Source organism: Symphalangus syndactylus, chromosome 7, assembly GCF_028878055.3.
Source record: "Symphalangus syndactylus isolate Jambi chromosome 7, NHGRI_mSymSyn1-v2.1_pri, whole genome shotgun sequence".
NCBI lineage: Eukaryota > Metazoa > Chordata > Mammalia > Primates > Hylobatidae > Symphalangus > Symphalangus syndactylus.
Window position 1 is genome coordinate 68,951,508 of NC_072429.2, and position 20,873 is coordinate 68,972,380.

The following is a 20,873-nucleotide window of genomic DNA, read 5'->3' on the forward strand; positions in this document are numbered from 1 at the left end:
TTGAATAAAGTCTGGAGCTTGGTTAACAGTAATTTACCAACGTTAATCTCTTAATTTTGACAAATATAGTACAATTATGTAAGCTATTAATACATGAGACAATGGGGTGAAGGGTAGACAGGAACTTCTTGTACTTGTAGCTTATCTATAAAACCCAAGTTAGGTCATGCCTGTAATCCCAGCACTTTGGGAGGCCAAGGTGGGAGGATCACCTGTGGTCAGGAGTTTGAGAACAGCCTGGCCAACATGGTGAAACCCCACCTCTACTAAAAATACAAAAATTATCCAGGCGTGGTGGTGGGCACCTGTAATCCTAGCTACTGGGGAGGCTGAGATGAGAGAATCGCTTGAACCCAGAAGGCGGAGGTTGCAGTGAGCCGATATCACACCATTGCACTCCAGCCTGGGTGACAGAGCGAGACTCCATCTCAAAAACAAACAAAAAAACAAAGTTAATCCAAAATAAAAACTTCATTAAAAATAAAAATCAAACATTATTTTACTCTCTTCTTTTACAGGGTTACAGTGTAATTTGTCCAGACTGTGAAGCCGCAACGTGATCTTATTTTTATAAGATATAAAAATATACTGTTAATAATTGCAATATGTATCCTAAGTACCTATCGTATCTGACAGGACGTGTGTGTCCATCAGGAAGTGTTTGGAGGCACAGTGGCCCTCAAGCCTGGAGTCATCCTTGGCCCGCAGTGAGGCTCAGGTCTGTGCCGCAGGTACTCACCAAATGAACCGAAAACTGCTCTGGGGGCGTTGGTTTGGGGGCAGCTGAACTGGGAGATCCTTGTGGAATAGAAGTTGCTTCCCAAAGATCCCAGAAAAATAGCACACTGGACCCAGCTCAGAATGATCCAGGGGCTCCTGGAACCTTCTCCAACATAGCAGACCCTAGAGAGCAGCTGAGGTGTGGGGCAGGAAGCAGGATACCAGGACAACCCTGGGCCCCTCCACCCCAACCCTGCCTATGCACCCCAGGCCCTGGAAGCCGGGCTGGGCTCCTGAGCTTGGCAGCCCAGGCAGTGGCCAGGCCCCTGGCAGCCCCTGCGCTTCCCAAGTCAGGAGAGGACAAACAGGCCACCATCTCTTCTAATTTCACCTCTTCACTCCTCAGAAGTTGTAATGTGTCATACCGGATAACATCTTAGAGTCAATGGTATTGCTATAAATTACATTCCAGAAAGATGATTAATAAAGCTGACTAAAGTCTGGCTGGGCGCGGTGGCTCACGCCTGTAATCCCAGCACTTTGGGAGGCCAAGGCGGGCGGATCACGAGGTCAGCAGATGGAGACCATCCTGGCTAACCGGGTGAAACCCCGTCTCTACTAAAAAATGCAAAAAATTAGCAGGGCGTGGTGGCGGGTGCCTGTAGTCCCAGCTACTCGGGAGACTGAGGCAAGAGAATGGCGTGAACCCTAGAGGCGGAGCTTGCAGTGAGCCCAGATGGCGCCGTTGTACTCCTGCCTGGGCGAAAGAGCGAGACTCCGTCTCAAAAAAAAATAAAAAATAAAAAATAAAATTAAAATGAAGTAGACTAAAGTCTGTGGGGAGGGGGAGGGGTAATGCACACATCCTAGTGACTCTCCGGGACCGGGAGAAGAGAATCAGCAGCGCCTGCTGTGGGATCCAGAAGCTGGGAATGAGGAGGACGAGAACCCCAGCCCATCAGTGTGCACGAGGCAAACCGGGCAGCTGCCCTGAGCCTGGGTCTGTGCTGCCCTCTTTGTCTTTCCTGCGCCCCTTATGGTGTCCCAGGTCCTCACACACAGACGCCGATGCCCTCTGGACACCAGCTGCAATTCCAAAGGCCCCGTGACCCCTCAGCAAGGCCCCTTCTTCCTCAGACATCCCACAGCCCGGCTTCTTGTAGCCACTGGCTCTCCTCCTCATCCATCTCTCTCTCTCACACACACACACTCGCACTTACACAACCTCCCACACATGCTCACACACTCACTTGCACAAGAGCATACACACACACAAACACTTGCACACACCTCACACACATGCTCACACACAAACATGCACTACGTACACACCACACTTTGTCACTTGCAGACACATCTCATGCTCACACACTCATTTGTACAACCTATCACAGACAGATACACTCACACACTTATACACACTTACACACATCACACATACTAACACGCTTACTTGCACACTTACACACATCTCACACTCATGCTCGCACACTTGCACACATCTCAGACACACACTACACACACCACACTCAGTCACTTGAACATGCTCACACACATACACTACACACATTCTCATACACTCACACAGCCAATTCACACACATCACACTCACACATTCACTCTCACATACATAAAAATACACCACACACGTACTCATAAACACATCCTTATACACACAGACACATGCATGTCCACACACACCACATGCTGACACTCTCACACTCATACAGATGTCCACATGCACAATGCTCACACACATACATGTTCACACACTCACACATGTTCACACACTCACACATGAATACACACACTCACGCACTTACATCCACATACATGAATACCCACACTCACAACTCTCACACATACAGTTGGCGCCCAGCTCCTAGCTCAGGTTGTACGACTGGGGACCCGCACTGGGAGTCCCTGCCGTCCACTGCTGACAAAGCTCTAAAATAAAATCCCTGGCCCCGAAAGGCTGCTGGGGATACCAGAGGTTTCCTGGGCTGTTTGAATCAGGTCCTCCCTGCTCCGAGGGGAGGGAGGGAGAGGGTCTGGCAGGAGTGGGGGGGCCAGCATTGCCCAGTCTCCCGCCCTTCCCAGACCCCTGCCAGCACTCCACGGAGGCGCCTTTGGAGAGGCGCACAGACCCATCCTGAGAGCTGGTCCTGGGACGCGCGGGCTGTGGGCCCCTCAGCCAAGGGAAATGGGATCCCCTGAGCTAGTTCTTTGGCGGCCTTGGGGTTCCGAGCTGTGCCGGCCCCCCAGGAGACACCTGCTATGGCCGTGCCCCACCCAGCCTGCAGCGAGTCCGCGGGGGCATGGGCCTCAGGGGGCGTTCACCAAAGCTAAGCTCTCCACAAAGATGCAGTGAGCACCTGCTGCAAGCCCGGTGCCACCCCAGGGCCTGGGTGTGCAGTACTCCCTTCTGCTCATACGCACAGATGCGATTTGGGGAAAAGGACAGGAAGGCATCAAAGACCGCCCAGAGCCGCGCCTGACACTGACAGTCACAGAGCAGGGCTGGAAAGCCCAGAAGCCACAGCAGGTGCTGCGTTAGGTTACAGTTCAGAGAGCCCTCTGCAGGGGCTGGCTTCAGGGTGCTGAAGGACCCAGGCATAGGGAGCAAGGGCAGGAGCGTCCTGGGCCAGGAAACGTCCAGGCCCGCAGAGGGACCAGCTAGTGCTCCAGGAAAAGGAAGACTAGCTATGGTCAGGCGGGCAGACGCAGGCAGATCAGAGCTTAGTAAGCCAGGACAGGGCAGAAGGATCACGCTGATGTTATCAGGACGCTGGGAGTTCCTGTGCAGCAGGGCAGTCATCTGATGACAGTTTCAAAAGATCCTCCGGGCAGCTGCCTGGGGACTCTGTAGTGGAAGGCCGGGGGCACAGGGAAGCCACGTGGGGGCCTGTTGCCGGCCTGGGCCGGACAGGATGAGGGGGCTGAGGGCACCGGGGCTGAGGGGAGGATGCCCGGGTGCACTTGGAGGGAGAGGAAGCGGTGCTCGTCAGCAGGCTGGGTGTGTGGGAGTGGAGACGGAAGGAATCGCGGAAGCCCCATTGTTTTCACTCAAGTGAACTGAGTGGGTGGTGGTCTCATTTCCTGAAATGAGAATTCTGGGGGTGGGGGAAGGAGAGGGGGTGGTGATAAAAACCTAACTTGTATCCCTGTTAACTTTGAAATTCCCATTGGATACCCTAGTGGGCATGGCAAGAAGACAGGTGGAATTGTTGGGGGGTTGCAGGGAGTGTGCTCTGAGGCCTGCCAAGGATGGAAAAAAGGATTGAAAAGTCCTTGGTATACAAATGGAATTTCAAACCAGGCCCTGGATGAGATCTCCTGGGTGCAAGCTCCATGTGGAGGGTACAGGGGCCCAGGCCGAGCTTGGTGTGCAGGGAGAGGGGACAAAACGAGGCTGGGAGAGGGAGTGGCAAGACGGGGGCAACACTCTGAGGGTGATGAGGTGAGACGCAAGCACAGAGGCTTTCCAGAGCCCAGCTCAGCATGGAGCAGGGTGCACCTAGGGCTTCCCATGGCCCAGGCCACCTGCGCCAGAGGACCCTGATCCAAGTCCCTCCAGTCACACTGTTCCTTCCCCAGGTGTTTTCATCAAACCAAGAACTCTCTCCACATCCAAGGCGACCCTCTTTGGAAACGTCTTCCCTACTGTTGCACTGACTAATGCATCTCGCCGGGCTACAGCTCTGCTTGACTTTCTCGCCAAAATACAGGCTTGAGCTCCAATTGCCCGGGAGGTGTGCCATGGATTCTGACAAAGCCTCCATCTCCCTGTTCCCACCCTCTATCCCCTCCGGTGGATCATCACCTTACAGCATTGCCCTCTGTGAAGTCTGTGGAAGCCCCCAGGGAAGGACCCTCTCCCCTTCTGAAGGCACATTTGCATCACAGCGATTCATGAATATTAGCTCATTCAACTCTCCAACTTTAATGAGCTTAACACGTAGTAGGGGTGCAACATTTTTGGAGAGTGAATTGACTTAAATTGTCAGCTTCTGGCCTGTGTGACATCACCAGTTCTCAGCAGAGAAGCCCATGGCTCTAAGGCTTCCCCGGATGCTCTTCAGGATGCCTCTGAGGCCCTGAAGCCAGACAGGACACAGTGAATTGATGCTCATAGATGCATTTTCTGCAAAGAAAGTGCAGAGTTTTATTGGAATTATCAGTGATAGATGAGCTTTTTTTTCCTTCTGTTGCATTATAGCTATTGGATTCTAATCTTATTCAACTTTGAACAACTCCAGGGAAAGGGCTGTTGCCTTCACCTCCTGTAGCTGATTTGAATAGACACATGGCACATTTCTCCTAAAATCTGGCTCCCCCAAGCCCTTCTTCCTGGTGCTGAGTTCTGGATTCCTGCATGGCTTTGGTCTGGGGTCCCTGTGTCCCTATTCCTCCAGCCCACACTCCAAGTGATGCAAACGCTTCACTGGGAACTAGCTCCAAATAACCACCTCAAGCCTTGCCCTGTCCTGGAGGTTTGGAGCCCAATAAGTCTGCATCCTAGGTACCAAAGTGGGTCTGCAAAAACAGGAGGCCCCCAAAATGGCAACCCTGACACAACCCTATTTAAAATTGCTAGGCCTTTTAAATTGTTTTTTATACAGCCTGGTGGTACCAGTTGCATCCACAAACATTTGTGGAGCACACCTGCCAGATGCCTGCTCTAGTCTCCACATGCTGTTGTGAACAAAACAGACAAACATCTCCACCCTAATGGAATTTACCTTTTTTTTTTTTTTTTTTTTTTTTTTTTTTTGAGACCGAGTCTTGCTCTGTCGCCCAGGCTGGAGTGCATTGGAGCGATCTTGACTCACAGCAAGCTCTGCCTCCTGGGTTCAGGCCATTCTCCTGCCTCAGCCTCCCAAGTAGCTGGGACTACTGGCACCCACCACCACCCCCAGCTAATATTTTGTATTTTTAGTAGAGACGGGGTTTCACTGTGTTAGCCAGGATGGTCTCGATCTCCTATCCTTGTGATCTGCCCGCCTTGGCCTCCCAAAGTGCTGGGATTACAGGCGTGAGCCACCGGGCCCTGCCCAGAATTTACCTTCTAATGGAGCAGACGATAAACACAATTAAGTAAGGAAATATCTATAGTATGTTAGCTGGTGATAAGCGCCAAGGAGAAATTGAAATAGAGAATGACCATAGTACTAAAGAGCATCATCACAAACACTTGAACAGCACATGCCACATACCAGACTAGTCTCAATATTCTCTGTGGCCCAGCACAGTGGCTCATGTTTGTAATCCTAACACTTTGGGAGGCTGAGGCAAGAGGATCACTTGAGTCCAGGAGTGTGAAACCAGCCTGAGCAAGATGGCAAGACCCCATCTCTACTAAAACTTAAAAATTAGCCAGGCGGCCAGGCACGGTGGCTCACACCTGTAATCCCAGCACTTTGGGAGGCCGAGGCGGGTAGATCACGAGGTCAGGAGATCGAGACCATCCTGGCTAACACGGTGAAACCCCATCTCTACTAAAAAATACAAAAAACCAGCTGGGTGTGGTGGCGGTCCTAGCTACTCGGGAGGCTGAGGCAGGAGAATGGCATGACCCTGGGAGGCAGAGCTTGCAGTGAGCCAAGATCCTGCCACTGCACTCCAGCCTGGGCGATAGAGCGAGACGCAAGACTCCGTCTCAGAAGAAAAAAAAAAAAATTAGCCAGGCACAGCAGCCCACACCTATAGTCCCAGCTACTCAGGAAACTGACACAGGAGGATCCCTTGAGCCCAGGAGTTCAAGGCAGCCGTGAGCTATGATTGTGTCACTACATTCCAGCCCTGGCAACAGAGCCAAAGATAAATAAATAATAAATGTTCTGTGTGCATTTACTCATTAAAACCCTCAGGACAACTGTCTGAGGCTGGTATTGCTATGATTCCCATTTAAATATGGTAAGGGGGAATACCTTGCCCAAGGTCACACAGCCCCAACTGGTGGCCCAGGGTGAAGGAAAAGGAAAAGGGGAATCCAGGCAAGAAAGAGCAAGAATGGAGCAAGAAAGGCACTGCAGCCAGAGAAGGCCCTTGGCACGCCGTGTGTTCTGTGGTGTGCTGGCTGAACCTGATCATTGCCAAGAACTTTATGGTTAGCCAGAACCTGGTGCTGGAGGAGAAAGCCACTCACGGGAGCCAAGGGTAGTTTCCTTCTACCTACCCACCCATGATTGTTTTCTAAGAAAGAAAGGAGAAATCAAAGAAATCACAGAATTTGAATGCTGTATAAAACCTAATGTTGTGGAGCAACTGAAGAAAAATAAACAGTGTGGTGAAGTAAACAGTTAACAAAAGGCTAGCATATGTTTACCTAGAAGATGTGAAGAATTGTTTCCGGATTAAATGGTTTGGAATGAGAACTTCCACACCTTGAATATAAACTAAGATTTGCCAACTGTGGGAAACATTTAAAATGCTAATTACTTTAAAGGATGAGAAACCTGAAAACATGTTTTAGGGAAGAAAAGAACTGGAAGGACAATGGGCACATATAAGCCATGGCATTGCACAGGTTCAGCAGAACAATAGGCAAAAAAAAAAAACCAAAAAGATTGGTCTACACGGAGACTTCCACCAGCCCCCTCTCTGAGGCTGAGGAGTCTTGTTCAAATACTGTCTGATTGAGAGATAATTATGGGGGAAATGCCAATTCCACATTTCGTATCTCTGCACTTTTAGTACCGTCAGTGCCCCATGGAGACGGGATACCGAAGGAACAGTCTGACAGGCGAGGGAGGGGAGCCGTGCAGTCCTGGAACTGCGCCAGGCAATGTGGAAGTCATTGAGATTTACCAGCATCATTTCCATAATCGTTTTTGGATGCACAATAGCTGAAGATTGTGCCTGGATTCCCCTTTGCAAGCATTCTGGAGTCACAACATCAGCACAGAAGGTGGCCAGCCTTTGGCTTTTGCAGCCGTTTGTGGAGTCTTTATGAAAGAGCAGCATGGTCAAGAGACCACGGCTGCATAATCCCGTCTGCAGTGTGTGAGGCCGGAGTGCTGACCCTGGACCTACCCAGTCATGCCTTCTTGGTCAGCTGCTCATCTCTTCTGCTACCATGGTAAGAAATGGTTTTCATAAAGCCATTTATGAGTTGTGAAAGTCCACTATTTTCCAACTGAGAAGGTAGACATCAAACTGCAGAATCAATGAGGCAGTAACAGTTTTGAAACCTCAGTACAAGCAGTGACGCCTTCTGCTGTGTAAGAACCGATCAACTTGGCCCATTTCCCCTTCTCTAGAACACTGAACTACAGCGTTAGATAAGTAGATGGTGCCCGTGACCATGGGCCCTTCACCTGCTCCACAGTGAATGAAAGCTCACCCCAGAGTAGGGTTACACCCTGCGGAGGGCTGGGCCAGGTCCGCAGTCCTCAGAGATGCCCTGAGTTCATCCAGAAGGGCTCAGTCATTTGCCTACGCCAGGCCAATGCTTGAGTCAGCGTGGAGGGGAGGGTTACACCAGAACCACTGAGTCAGCACATTGTGGACCAATAATAGCGTAATAACAGCGCCTCTCCAACAGGGAAAAGAAATGCCCTGAAGACTGCTGGCCGTGTGTTCAGTGATTCTCACAGAGCATAGAAAATGAAGCATCAGAGAAACTGCCCTTAGGTGGAGCTGGCAAATATCTCCCCTACTGGGCACAGGGCAGACTTCACCTCAAGGTCTTCCTCCACACACGTTCCACAGCCCAGCCAGTCCTCCAGGGCAGAACTCAAGATGAATCTATTCACCATCTCTGTTCCCTTGGGAGTGGGGGAGGATACGAAGCTGAGGTCTAGCATCCGGGCCAGGGCTTTCTCGGCCACAGCTCCTGGCCCGGGTGAGGGTGGGAGGGAGCAATGTGATGATCAACACTCCAGTTTCTTGTCCAAGGCTGCCTGTGGCCAATGTGCTGCCTATTTGAGGAGAAAAGGGAAACACGTAGGCTTGTCTCAGGTGTTCCTAGAGGATGTGGGATGGCCACCCATGGCTGAAAAGTAACTTGGTTCACTAGAGTGTATGACATCGGGACCTGAGACCCAACTTACCAGGTGCTATCTACGTGACTTCACCCCTCAGTGTATTCATCTATGAAATGGGGATAATACTAGCGTTGGAGGATAAATAAATAGGTCAAAATGTGTAAAGTGCTTAGAAGGTGCCTGCCATGCAGGAAGCAAGCACTGGGCACTAGCTATCACTATCATTGCTGCTGTCCTCAATGAGTGCAACTAGTTGCTGGGCTGGAGTAGCTGAAAGTGACTGGTAGTAGAGGGAGTGAGAACAGATAAAAGGCCATGATGCAGAGAGGCCAGAGGCCATGCAGGCTGAACTGCAACAGGAGCAGTGGCTGTAGAGGAGAGGCTCGACCCTGGAGCTGGTCATGATGTGCAAGTAGGATGGGCTGCGGGATCCAGTGTGAGAGCACAGGAGGAGAGGGCTGTGTTTCCCAAGCTTGCAAGTGGCTAGAGTAAAAAGAGACCTAGGTGTGCCCAACAAGGCCTGGCGACTTGGCGTTCTCCACGGATGCAATTCTTCCTATCAAAGCAGGTTCCCAAACCCTGGTTTCTTCCTGCCTCTCAGCCTAACATTATCATTGCTCCTTCATCCATCAGAGAGCCCGGAGTCTCATCTTTCAGTGACTTATCAAGGCTAGACTATTACTCAGAATCTCCACTGTAAATCAGACTACTGTTAAGATAAACACTAATGCTTAAGTCAAAAATCTTGGATTCGAAGAAGGAGTCAACATGGTAAGAGGCCCTTCTGGCGCATCATCCCAGAAACTTCGTCTGACACCCTCCACCACCACGGGTCCTCCACACGGGAGGGGATGCCTGGACAGTTGTGCACACAGAAACAACATTTGTTCTCACTGGTTTGCTCTGCAGTCCCAGAAGCCCACCAAACGGAGTGAAAAAAAAAAAAAAAGACATCTTGGGGCAAAAAACAAAGTGTGATTTGATACACTGATCTCATGTAAGCATAGTTCTAATTAGCTGAATCATTCCTTCAGCAATAGTAAAGAGAGACTGCAACAGATCTGATACTCCAATAGGCTTTGTCCAATCTGGCAGAGTGGATTCTTTATCTGAAATCATCCACAACAACCACTTTCAGAATGGGGCCAATTTTCAGACCTAAATTACCTCTGGCTCCACCGTAGCATCTGCCCATGAAATCAGTTTCTACCAAAAGCTTAAGCTCTCCAGCAGCAATTATCTGGAACAGCCTCAAAACTGCATTTTTGCCATTTGAGACTGTTTTCCACAATTGCCAGCCATCTTGCCTGTTAGCATGCCTGTGGGAAGGACGGGCTGGAAGTTATGGCGTTGATTCCCTATTTGAAGTTGTCCTTGAATCCTTCATGACCATCAGACATAACACCCAGTGAAAATGACGCCACCTGCATTTAGAATTATTCAAAACCTGCCACCTCACAGAGGAAAATTCAGCCCGCCCTCAGGGAAGCAGGTCTTGACTCTGTTCTGGCTGAACTGTTAACAATTCTCCTTTGCAAACTCCCAGAAGGAGACTTGATGATCTCTCCCACATAGCACTTAATGGGGAAGCAAAAACGATTTTCCACTGAGGGAATGTTTTTGCAAAGTGGAAATCAAATCCATTTGTTAATCTTCAAAAACTCTGGGCTGTGCAGATTCTTGGGAAGACACTAAGCATATGGATCACAACAGCGATGGACCCTCAGCAAATGCACCCTGACAACTCCAGAACCAAGCACTTGCCTGGGGGAACTCCTCCCAGCAAACGCTTCTCAAATGGAAAACCTGGGTCCTGTTAGCCATGCTGGCTGTGATCTACTGGTGAATGCCTATCACCAATAGTTATTATAACATCAACCTTCTCTATAGAGTTCATGAGTGATTTTTTGCACAGAAATAAGGATTATAGTTTACAACACTGCAGTGGTCCTAAGCTCAAAGTCCTCATTCTTCAACCTGAGAGTTCTTTATGTTGGTTACCCCCCAATTACATGTAACACAGGCTCCATCAAGACAGAGACAGTGTGTGTTTGCTTGATTAAAGTAAGCCCACGGGCAACAGGATAGATTCCTAACCCCTAACTTTTACTTAAACTAAAATACACGAACAGAAAAATGCAGAAAACAAATCTGCCAAACAATGTTTCAGTTTTCTCATGCCTCAAAATTATCTTCTCAGGCCAGGGCTGTTATTTTCTCTAATGCAAGTCCATGTGAGGGCAAAATCAGTGTTGCCTTTCCCATACGCCCTCATCAGACGGTTTCAGGCAGAACTTTCCTGCAAACACTGAGCCACACTGGCCTAGAAGGTCGGTCAGTTTGCATTAGCTCAGCCCTGACTATTCACATCCAGTCGTGCTAATTTCCGTTTACCTAAGAAGTGAAGGCTTTCCAAGGCTGGTTCCCAACCCTGCTCATATGCTACGGAACTTAGATGATTCTGTGAAAAACTGAGAAGGCTTCAGATATCTGAGACAGCTGTAGGGCATGTGCTCAGAAAGCCCAGCCTCTGTGGAAAAGCAGAGCTTTCTGTGTTTCAGTGAAAATGCCCGTGAGGTTTAAGTCCTCCCTCCTCTGAAATGACAGAAGAGACATCCACCCACTTCGGATTTCGACAGAGGAGGGTTAAGAAGTTGGGCAACACCAGCACCAGTGAACCCTCGGGGCCAGGAGAGCAGCAGCCTGGTTTGGTTTTCAGTCACCCACTGTGGTGGGAACAATAATGTGGGATGAGATCAAGTTCAAGAACAGTACACGCAAGCAAAAATCTCATTGTTCCTGTTATTACATTGTGGACATCTCCTCTTTTGTTTTCTTTTAAAGAGCATTGTTCAAAAGGTTAAATTTGTTGGCCAAGACATCCCCTGAAAAGCTTAGTAACTTGGAATTTTGGTGGCCCTAGTTTTCTTCCTGTGTGAGCTTCCCTCCAAGGTTAATCTTAAATATAGAATCTCCCTCCTCTTTCCTTCCAAATCCTCTTTTCTTTCCGAGCCGTCCAAGTACATGGTTAGGCTCCATTCCTGTTCCCAGCAGCGCGTACCGTCATCTCTGCCAGACTTCCTCCAGCTGCCGCCCATGAGCGCATCTGCTGTAGAGTTCCCCACTTGAAAGGTGTCCCAGAAAGCCTGGCCTCATTTTATTCCCAGAGGAATCCCAGAGCCCTGGGAGACAACAGCTAACAGCTGGTCCAGAGATTGTTGTACAAACTTTTGAGGCCACAACTGGCAAATTGTAAGAATACGATGGAGTGCAGGCAGACTGGTTTGCCTGAGCTGATCCGGACAAAAGACAGGGTGGGGAAGAGGACAGTGGCTGAGGATGGAGCAGGTCTCTACTTCTGTCCTGCACATCTGTCCATCCTTAGTGCTGGGCATCTGTGATTTGTTTTCAGATTTCAATAGTTTGGGGGGTACAGGTGAATTTGGGTTACATGGATAAGTTATTTAGTGGTAGTTTCTGAGATTTTGGTGCACCCATCACCCTGAGAAGTGTACACTGTACCAATGTGTAGTCTTTCTTTGATTCCTCACTCACCTCCCACACTTTCCCCTGAGTCCTCAAAGTCCATTCTATCATTCTTTTTCTTTTTTTTCTTTTTTTGAGACAGAATCTCGCTCTGTCGCCCAGGCTGGACTACAATGGCTCAATCTCAACTCACTGCAACCTCCGCCTCCCAGATTCAAGCAATTGTCTCACCTCAGCCTCCTAAGTAGCTGGGATTACAGGCACCCGCCACCACTCCCAGATAATTTTTGTATTTTTGTAGAGACAGGGTTTCACCATGTTGGACAGGCTGGTCTTGAACTCCTGACCTTGTGATCCACCAGCCTCGGCCACCCAAAGTGCTAGGATTATAGGCGTGAGCCACCGCACCTGGCCCATTATATCGTCCTTATGCCTTTGCATCCTTATAGCTTAGCTCCAACTTATAAGTGAGAACGTACGATATTTGGTTTTCCATTCCTACGTGACTTCACTTCAAATAATGGTCTTCAAATCCATCCAGGTTGCTGCAAAAGTCATTATTTTGTCCATTTTATGGCTGAGTAGTATTCCATGGTATATATGTACCACATTTTCTTTATCCACTTATTGGTTGATGGGCATTTAGGTTGGGTCCATATTTTTGCAATTGTGAATTGTGCTGCCATAAACACGCATGTTGGGCACCTATGATATTATAATCGTTTCCATCTTGGTCACTATCTGCTGTATCATAAGCACAAAATTATGACTTCACAAGAGGATGGGCCAAATGAGAAGCAGAACTGTAAGGGAAAGGAATGCTTGTTAAAGTAAAACTATTCTCAATAATTGAGAGAGGAATTTCAGAAACTAACTCTGGCCAAGAACTTTTTTTTATTTACATGTTCTCAGCATTAGAGCTGTGTCCAAACCATCCCTGCTGACACATCCATGACAGCCTAGGATAAATAAGCCTTTGAGAAACTGTCTGAGGAGTGACATGGGAGCTGCTGCCAGGCCTTCCCAGGGAGCTCCTTGACTTCCCGTGCCCACTACCTTCCCACCATAAAGGTGGGCCCATTCGCTTTTGATTTTGAAACTAAAGCAAAATTAGTTTACAGAAGCCATGTCTTAGGGTGGAAAATAGCTCACCTCTACTGGAAAACACTGACAGGCCATTCGATTCATCGCTGAGCAAAAATCAGAGTGAGAGTATCCAAAATGAAGTGGCAGAAGGAAGGAATTCACAGGCGTATCAGGAAAGGTCATGTGGCAGCAGCGTTTGCTCAGCAGCCCGAGAACTCCCTCCAGACCAGCAAGAAGGAATGAAGGACAGTCAGCAGGCACTGCCACTCAGAGGACTTGGTACAAGGAGAAGCTGTGGCCAGCACTGGTCCTATTGCCCATGCTCCAGTAGCTTCTGCAAGCTGTGGGCTCTCCAGTCCCATTGCTAATACAGATTAGCATAAACATACCTTATCCAAACAGAGAAGAAAAGACACAGAGTATGTATAAATACATATTATAGATTCATGATACATAAAGTGTGTCAATAACCTAAAGATTTCTTTCCCAGGCACGGTGGTTCACGCCTGTAATCCCAGCACTTAAGGAGGCCGAGGAGGGTGGATCACCCCAGATCCGGAGTTTGAGACCAGCTTGGCCAACATGGTGAAACCCCGTGTCTACTAAAAACACAAAATTAGCTGGGCGTGGTGGCTGGCGCCTATAATCCCAGCTACTTGGGTGGCTGAGGCAGGAGAATCGCTTGAGCCTGGGAGGCAGAGGTTGTAGTGAGCCTAGATCAGGCCATTGCACTCCAGCCTGGGCAACAAGAGCGAAACACCATCACACACAAAAAAAATAAATAAAAATAAAAACCAAAAAAAGTAAATAAATAAAAAAGATTTTGTATAAAAATATGAAATTCAGGCTAGACAGCAAGCATGGAATGCAATGCACTTGCAACTAACATTTCCCCAACAGTGCATTAAATGCCACCAGGGCTCAACTCCTGATCCCATCATCATAAACAGAACAAGGGGGAAAGTAAAGATTTTAGTTTTATACATGCATATTGGATGCAGGCACCAATAGATCTGATAGCACATGCTACCTGTGCCTTTGACACACGGGCTCATCCAGATGATTAAAAGAATCTCACTGAGTTTCCAGAAAGGGCAAAGGGTTCAGGAAACTCCTCCGCCCCAACTTTCCCCCACCCACTGAAATGGAGCTGTCCCATTTGCACTGAACACCTCTGCAAAAATTTATGATTGGAATCATGTATGTGAAAAGAATGCCACCCTAGGGGACTTAGGAATTGCACTCTGGATGGAGGACAGTGTGGGAAGGAGCCAGGTGGTCTTGTGGGAGATGCTGCAAAAAGTGAGATGTGGTTGCACAGGAAACACTTCCTAAAAGTCAGAAGAAAAAGTGTGTGTTCAGCAGCCGGGGGAGGGTGAGAGGAAATAACTCACAAATCTGAATTGTGTCCTACAATACAATATATTCCATCCTGATCAACCAAATAGCTGGCAGGAAAAGTACTTTGACTTTTATATCCTTTTCTCCAGACAAAGAGCTCTGTGTATGGCTATGTATTTGAATAGGTGCGCTTGCAGGACAGCTGCTGAGATGCGACCTTGTGCTTGCAGCAGAACGAGCTGATGCTAATCCTGGATCCACACAGAGCTGCCTGCAGGAGCCACACACCGAATGCCAATGTAAAGCCCACCTCAATGACAAATCCAAACTCACATTGTGTCACACGTTCTACAGACATCCAACAGGAATGGAAGACTTTTCTAGAGTCTCCAAAATACTGCCTGGGTTCAACTCACCTTGACCAGTTACTACCTTAGTTACTCTCAGCAAATAACTCAATCTCTCTATGAATCAGTTTTCTTATCTGTAAAATGAAAAAAATAATAGTCCTTACTTCATGGGGTGATTGTGAAGATTAAGGAGTTAATAAGTATAAAGCACTTAGGAATGATCTCTTGATAAATGTGCTACTGTTGTTGTGGGACACAGTAGGACTTATTTCACTATGTGACGGCTGATGTTATTGTTGTTACTGTTACAAGAAAACCCCTCTCCCTCCAGCAACAATGAACAACTATTCTTGGTCTGAGAACACACACCCACTCAGAGTAAGCAGGCTGTTATATGCTCCAGGCTTCACCGTATCTGTCGCTTTCATGTTTGTTCTTTAAGAGATGATCCCAAACTTTCCACACTTACTTTTTTTTTTCTTTCCCCAAGATGGAGTCTTGCTCTGTTGCCCAGGCTGGAGGGCAGTGATACAATCTTGGCTCACTGCAATCTCTGCCTCCCGGGTTGGAGTGATTCTCCTGCTTCAGCCACCCGAGTAGCTGGGATTACAGGCACCTGCCACCATGCTTGGCTAATTTTCATATTTTTAGTAGAGGTGGGATTTTACCATGTTGGCCAGGCTGGTGTTGAACTCCTGACCTTGTGATCCGCCCACCTCGGCCTCCCAAAGTGCTGGGATTACAGGTGTGAGCCATTGCGCCCAGCCTCCACACTTATTTTATTAACACTTCCCCAATTAACTTGCAAACTCCACAAAGTCAATTTCTTTTCATACCTTTCTTGATTTGCCAGAAGTGTGGTCAACAAGTGAGGGGGAAATGAAATATTTGGTTATAGAATCTTCATATCCCTCACCCTGCTACAGAGAGGTAAAGGGACCATGGCAGAACCCTTATGTGAGGAAAGAGAAGGAAGGGTCCTGTGATTGCCAAAAAAAAGTTGGATTTGTCTGAAATTGACCAAGAACCTCTTCATGAATCTAACGCTTGGCTTCTTTTATTAATATGTTTTCAATACAATCTATTTTCAGCTTCAGAGGAGAAATTGACAGTGTCCAAATTTCTGCCCAATTTCCTAATCTGTTTATAAAGGTTTACATGCTATTCATTTTTGACTAAATTTTTATTGTGAAATTTGTAGATTCACATGCAACTGTAAGAAGCGCAGCAGAGAGATACTTGTTCCCTTTATGCAGATTATCCCAATGTGACACCTTGCAGAACTATAGTACAATAGCGCAGCATGATACAGACATGATACAGTCAAGACACAGACATTTCTGATACTAGGACACCACGTTTTGACGTTATGTAGCCACACATCTATTTACCGGTCACACCCACTGTCTCCCTAATTCCAGCCAACCACTAATCTAGTTTCTGTTTCTATAATTTTGTCACTTCAAGATGTCAAACAAATCTCACTCTTGGGATTGCCTTTCTTCACTCAGCATCATTATTCCTGGGAGATTCATCCAGATCGTTCTGTGTGTGAACAGTTAGTTCCTTTCAATTATGACTTGTGTCCCATGGTGTGGACTTGCCCCAGTTTGTTAAGTCATTCAGTCCTTGAAAGACATCTGCACTGTTTCAAGTTTGTGACCATTACAAATAAAGCACTATGAACATTCCCATACATGTGTGCATATAGGCCTTCATTTCCTTAGAATCTGTGTCCAGAAGTGCACATTATGAGTTGAAAGCCACCTGCACGTTTAGCTTCTTAAGAATCCACCATGCTGTACAATTTTACATTCTGTCAGGCAATGTGTAAGTGTTCTGAATTTTTGCCAGGATTTGGTGTTGTCACTATGTTTTGCTTTAGCTATTCTGATCAATGTGTAACAGTATCTAACTGTGGTTTTAACTACCATTTCCCTAATAGCTAATGATGAACGTCTTTCCATGTGGTCTTTTGACACACACACACACACACACACATATATATCCTCTTCAGTAAATTGTCTTTTCCCCTCTTTTGTCTGTGTTATAATTGTTCATTTTTCCATTATTCAGGCTTATAGGTGTTATGAATTTCAGATATTGGCCCTTGCTTAGATACACGGCTTGTAGATATCTTCTTTTAGCCTGTAACTTGTCTTTTCACCCTTTTAACAGGATCTTTCACAAAGAAAAAAACTTTTTAAGTCCAGTTTACCAATTTTTCTACTTATGGGTCATCCTTTCTTTGGTGTCAAATCTAAGAATTCTTTGCTTAGCTCTAGATCACAAAGGTTTTCTCCAATTTTTTTTCCTAAAAGTTTTAGAGTTTACATCTAACTCTGTGATATATTTTGAGTTAATTTTTGTACAAGTGTAAGACAGTCCAGAGTACATTATCCTTTGGCCTGTAGATATTCAATCAATAAAGCGGTATTTGTTGGAAAGGCTATCTTTCCTCCTTTGAATTGTTTTTGTTACTTTGTTGAAGATCAGTTGGGCATATTTGTGTGGGTCTATGTTGGGGTTCTCTACTCTTTTGCCTTGACACAACCAAAAAAGAGAATTTCAGACCAATATTCTTGATGAACATCGATGCAAAAATCCTCAATAAAATACTGGCAAACCGAATCCAGCAGCATATCAAAAAGCTTATCCACCATGATCAAGTGGGCTTCATCCCTGGGATGCAAGGCTGGTTCAACATACACAAATCAATAAATGTAATCCAGCATATAAACAGAACCAAAGACAAAAACCACATGATTATCTCAATAGATGCAGAAAAGGCCTTTGACAAAATTCAACAACCCTTCATGCTAAAAACTCTCAATAAATTAGGTATTGATGGGACGTATCTCAAAATCATAAGAGCTATCTATGACAAACCCACAGCCAATATCATACTGAATGGGCAAAAACTGGAGGCATTCCCTTTGAAAACTGGCACAAGACAGGGATGTCCTCTCTCACCACTCCTATTCAACACAGTGTTGGAAGTTCTGGCCAGGGCAATTAGGCAGAAGAAGGAAATAAAGGGTATTCAATTAGGAAAAGAGGAAGTCAAATTGTCCTTGTTTGCAGATGACATGATTGTATATCTAGAAAACCCCATTGTCTCAGCCCAAAATCTCCTTAAGCTGATTAGCAACTTCAGCAAAGTCTCAGGATACAAAATCAATGCACAAAAATCACAAGCATTCTTGTACACCAATCACAGACAAACAGAGAGCCAAATCATCAGTGAACTCCCATTCACAATTGCTTCAAAGAGAATAAAATACCTAGGAATCCAACTTACAAGGGATGTGAAGGACCTCTTCAAGGAGAACTACAAACCACTGCTCAATGAAATAAAAGAGGATACAAACAAATGGAAGAACATTCCATGCTCATGGGTTGGAAGAATCAATATCGTGAAAATGGCCATACTGCCCAAGGTAATAGATTCAATGCCATCCCCATCAAGCTACCAATGACTTTCTTCAAAGAATTGGAAAAAACTACTTTAAAGTTCATATGGAACCAAAAAAGAGCCCACATCACCAAGTCAATCCTAAGCCAAAAGAACAAAGCTGGAGGCATCACGCTACCTGACTTCAAACTATACTACAAAGCTACAGTAACCAAAACAGCATGGTACTGGTACCACAACAGAGACATAGATCAATGGAACAGAACAGAGCCCTCAGAAATGATGCCGCATATCTACAACTATCTGATCTTTGACAAACCTGACAAAAACAAGTAATGGGGAAAGGATTCCCTATTTAATAAATGATGCTGGGAAAACTGGCTAACCATATGTAGAAAGCTGAAACTGGATCCCTTCCTTACACCTTATACAAAAATTAATTCAAGATGGGTTAAAGACTTACATGTTAGACCTAAAACCATAAAAACCCTAGAAGAAAACCTAGGCAATGCCATTCAGGACATAGGCATGGGCAAGGACTTCATGTCTAAAACACCAAAAGCAATGGCAACAAAAGCCAAAATTGACAAATGGGATCTAATTAAACTAAAGAGCTTCTGCACAGCAAAAGAAACTACCATCAGAGTTTACAGGCAACCTACAAAATGGGAGAAAATTTTCACAACCTACTCATCTGACAAAGGGCTAATATCCAGAATCTACAATGAACTCAAACAAATTTACAAGAAAAAAACAAACAACCCCATCAAAAAGTGGGCAAAGGACATGAACAGACACTTCTCAAAAGAAGACATTTATGCAGCCAAAAAACACATGCAAAAATGCTCATCATTGCTGGCCATCAGAGAAATGCAAATCAAAACCACAATGAGATACCATCTCACACCAGTTAGAATGGTGATCATTAAAAAGGTCAGGAAACAACAGGTGCTGGAGAGGATGTGGAGAAATAGGAACACTTTTACACTGTTGGTGGGACTGTAAACTAGTTCAACTATTGTGGAAGTCAGTGTGGCGATTCCTCAGAGATCTAGATCTAGAAATACCATTTGACCCAGCCATCCCATTACTGGGTATATACCCAATGGACTATAAATCATGCCGCTATAAAGACACAAGCACACGTATGTTTATTGTGGCACTATTCACAATAGCAAAGACTTGGAACCAACCCAAATGTCCAACAACGATAGACTGGATTAAGAAAATGTGGCACATACACACCATGGAATACTATGCAGCCATAAAAAATGATGAGTTCATGTCCTTTGTAGGGACATGGATGAAACTGGAAACCATCATTCTCAGTAAACTATCGCAAGGACAAAAAACCAAACACCGCATGTTCTCACTCATAGGTGGGAATTGAACAATGAGAACTCATGGACACAGGAAGGGGAACATCACACTCTGGGCACTGTTGTGGGGTGGGGGGAGGGAGGAGGGATAGCATTAGGAGATATACCTAATGCTAAATGACAAGTTAATGGGTGCAGCAAACCAACATGGCACATGGATACATATGTAACAAACCTGCACATTGTGCACATGTACCCTAAAACCTAAAGTATAATAATAAAAAAAAAATGCCCATCCTTCTACCAATATCCCACAGTCTTGATTACTTAGCTGTGTCGTGCATTTTGAAAGCACGTAGACTGATTTCTCCTACGTTATTGTTTTTCAGAATGGTTTTACCTATTCCAGTTTCTTCGCCTTTCCATATAAATCTTAGACTAATCCTGTTGCTATCTAGAAAACATCTTGCTGGGATTTTTATAGGAATTGCATTAAACTTGTGTATCATTTTTAGAAGAACTGACGTTCTTATTACATTGAATTGTCCAATCCATGAACTCAGTCTATTAAGATCTTCTTTGGTTTCTTTCATCAATATATGTACTTTTTATCATTCAAGTCTTGAATTTTCATTTTTGACTGATTGTGAGTGATATTTAAAAATATTTTATTGTCCACATGTGCACTGCTAGTATGTAGAAATACTACTGATTTTTAAGCATATCATATCACCTATGACCTTGCTGAAGTAACTTATTAATTCTAAGAGTTTTACTGTAGGTTCTTATCAATTAACTTATTAATTCTAAGAGTTTTACTGTAGGTTCTTGAGCATTTACACACAGACAACCAGCAAATAAGACAATTTCACTTCCATTTCAACCTGTGTGTCTTTTACTTCTTTTTCTTGACTCTTACACAGGGTAGAACTTCCAGCACTATGCTGAGTACGAGATTTAAGAGCTAACATCCTTGTCTTTACCTCTGATGTACAGCATTCAGTCTTTCTTTCATCTTCAGATATAATGTTAGCTGCGGGCCTTTTGCACAGGCTCATTCTTGATCAACTTGAGAGAATTTCCCTTTATTCCTATTTTTCTGAGAGTTTTTATTACGAATGGCTGTTGAATTCTGACAAATTTTTTTCATGATCATATGTATGCTATT

At 45.8% G+C, this 20,873-nt stretch overlaps 2 long non-coding RNA genes across 2 annotated transcripts in view; both read right to left on the reverse strand.

Moving 5' to 3' along the window:
* Positions 1 to 20,873, reverse strand: part of LOC129486483 (uncharacterized) — a 148,948-nt gene that overhangs the window by 68,325 nt on the left and 59,750 nt on the right. The gene's annotated exons all lie outside the window — the stretch shown is intronic.
* On the reverse strand, positions 4,640 to 8,166 carry LOC129486484 (uncharacterized). Its single transcript, XR_008659003.1, has 2 exons — positions 8,040 to 8,166; positions 4,640 to 4,864 (listed from the first exon to the last, which is right to left on the reverse strand). It is a non-coding gene; the product is annotated as an uncharacterized lncRNA (long non-coding RNA).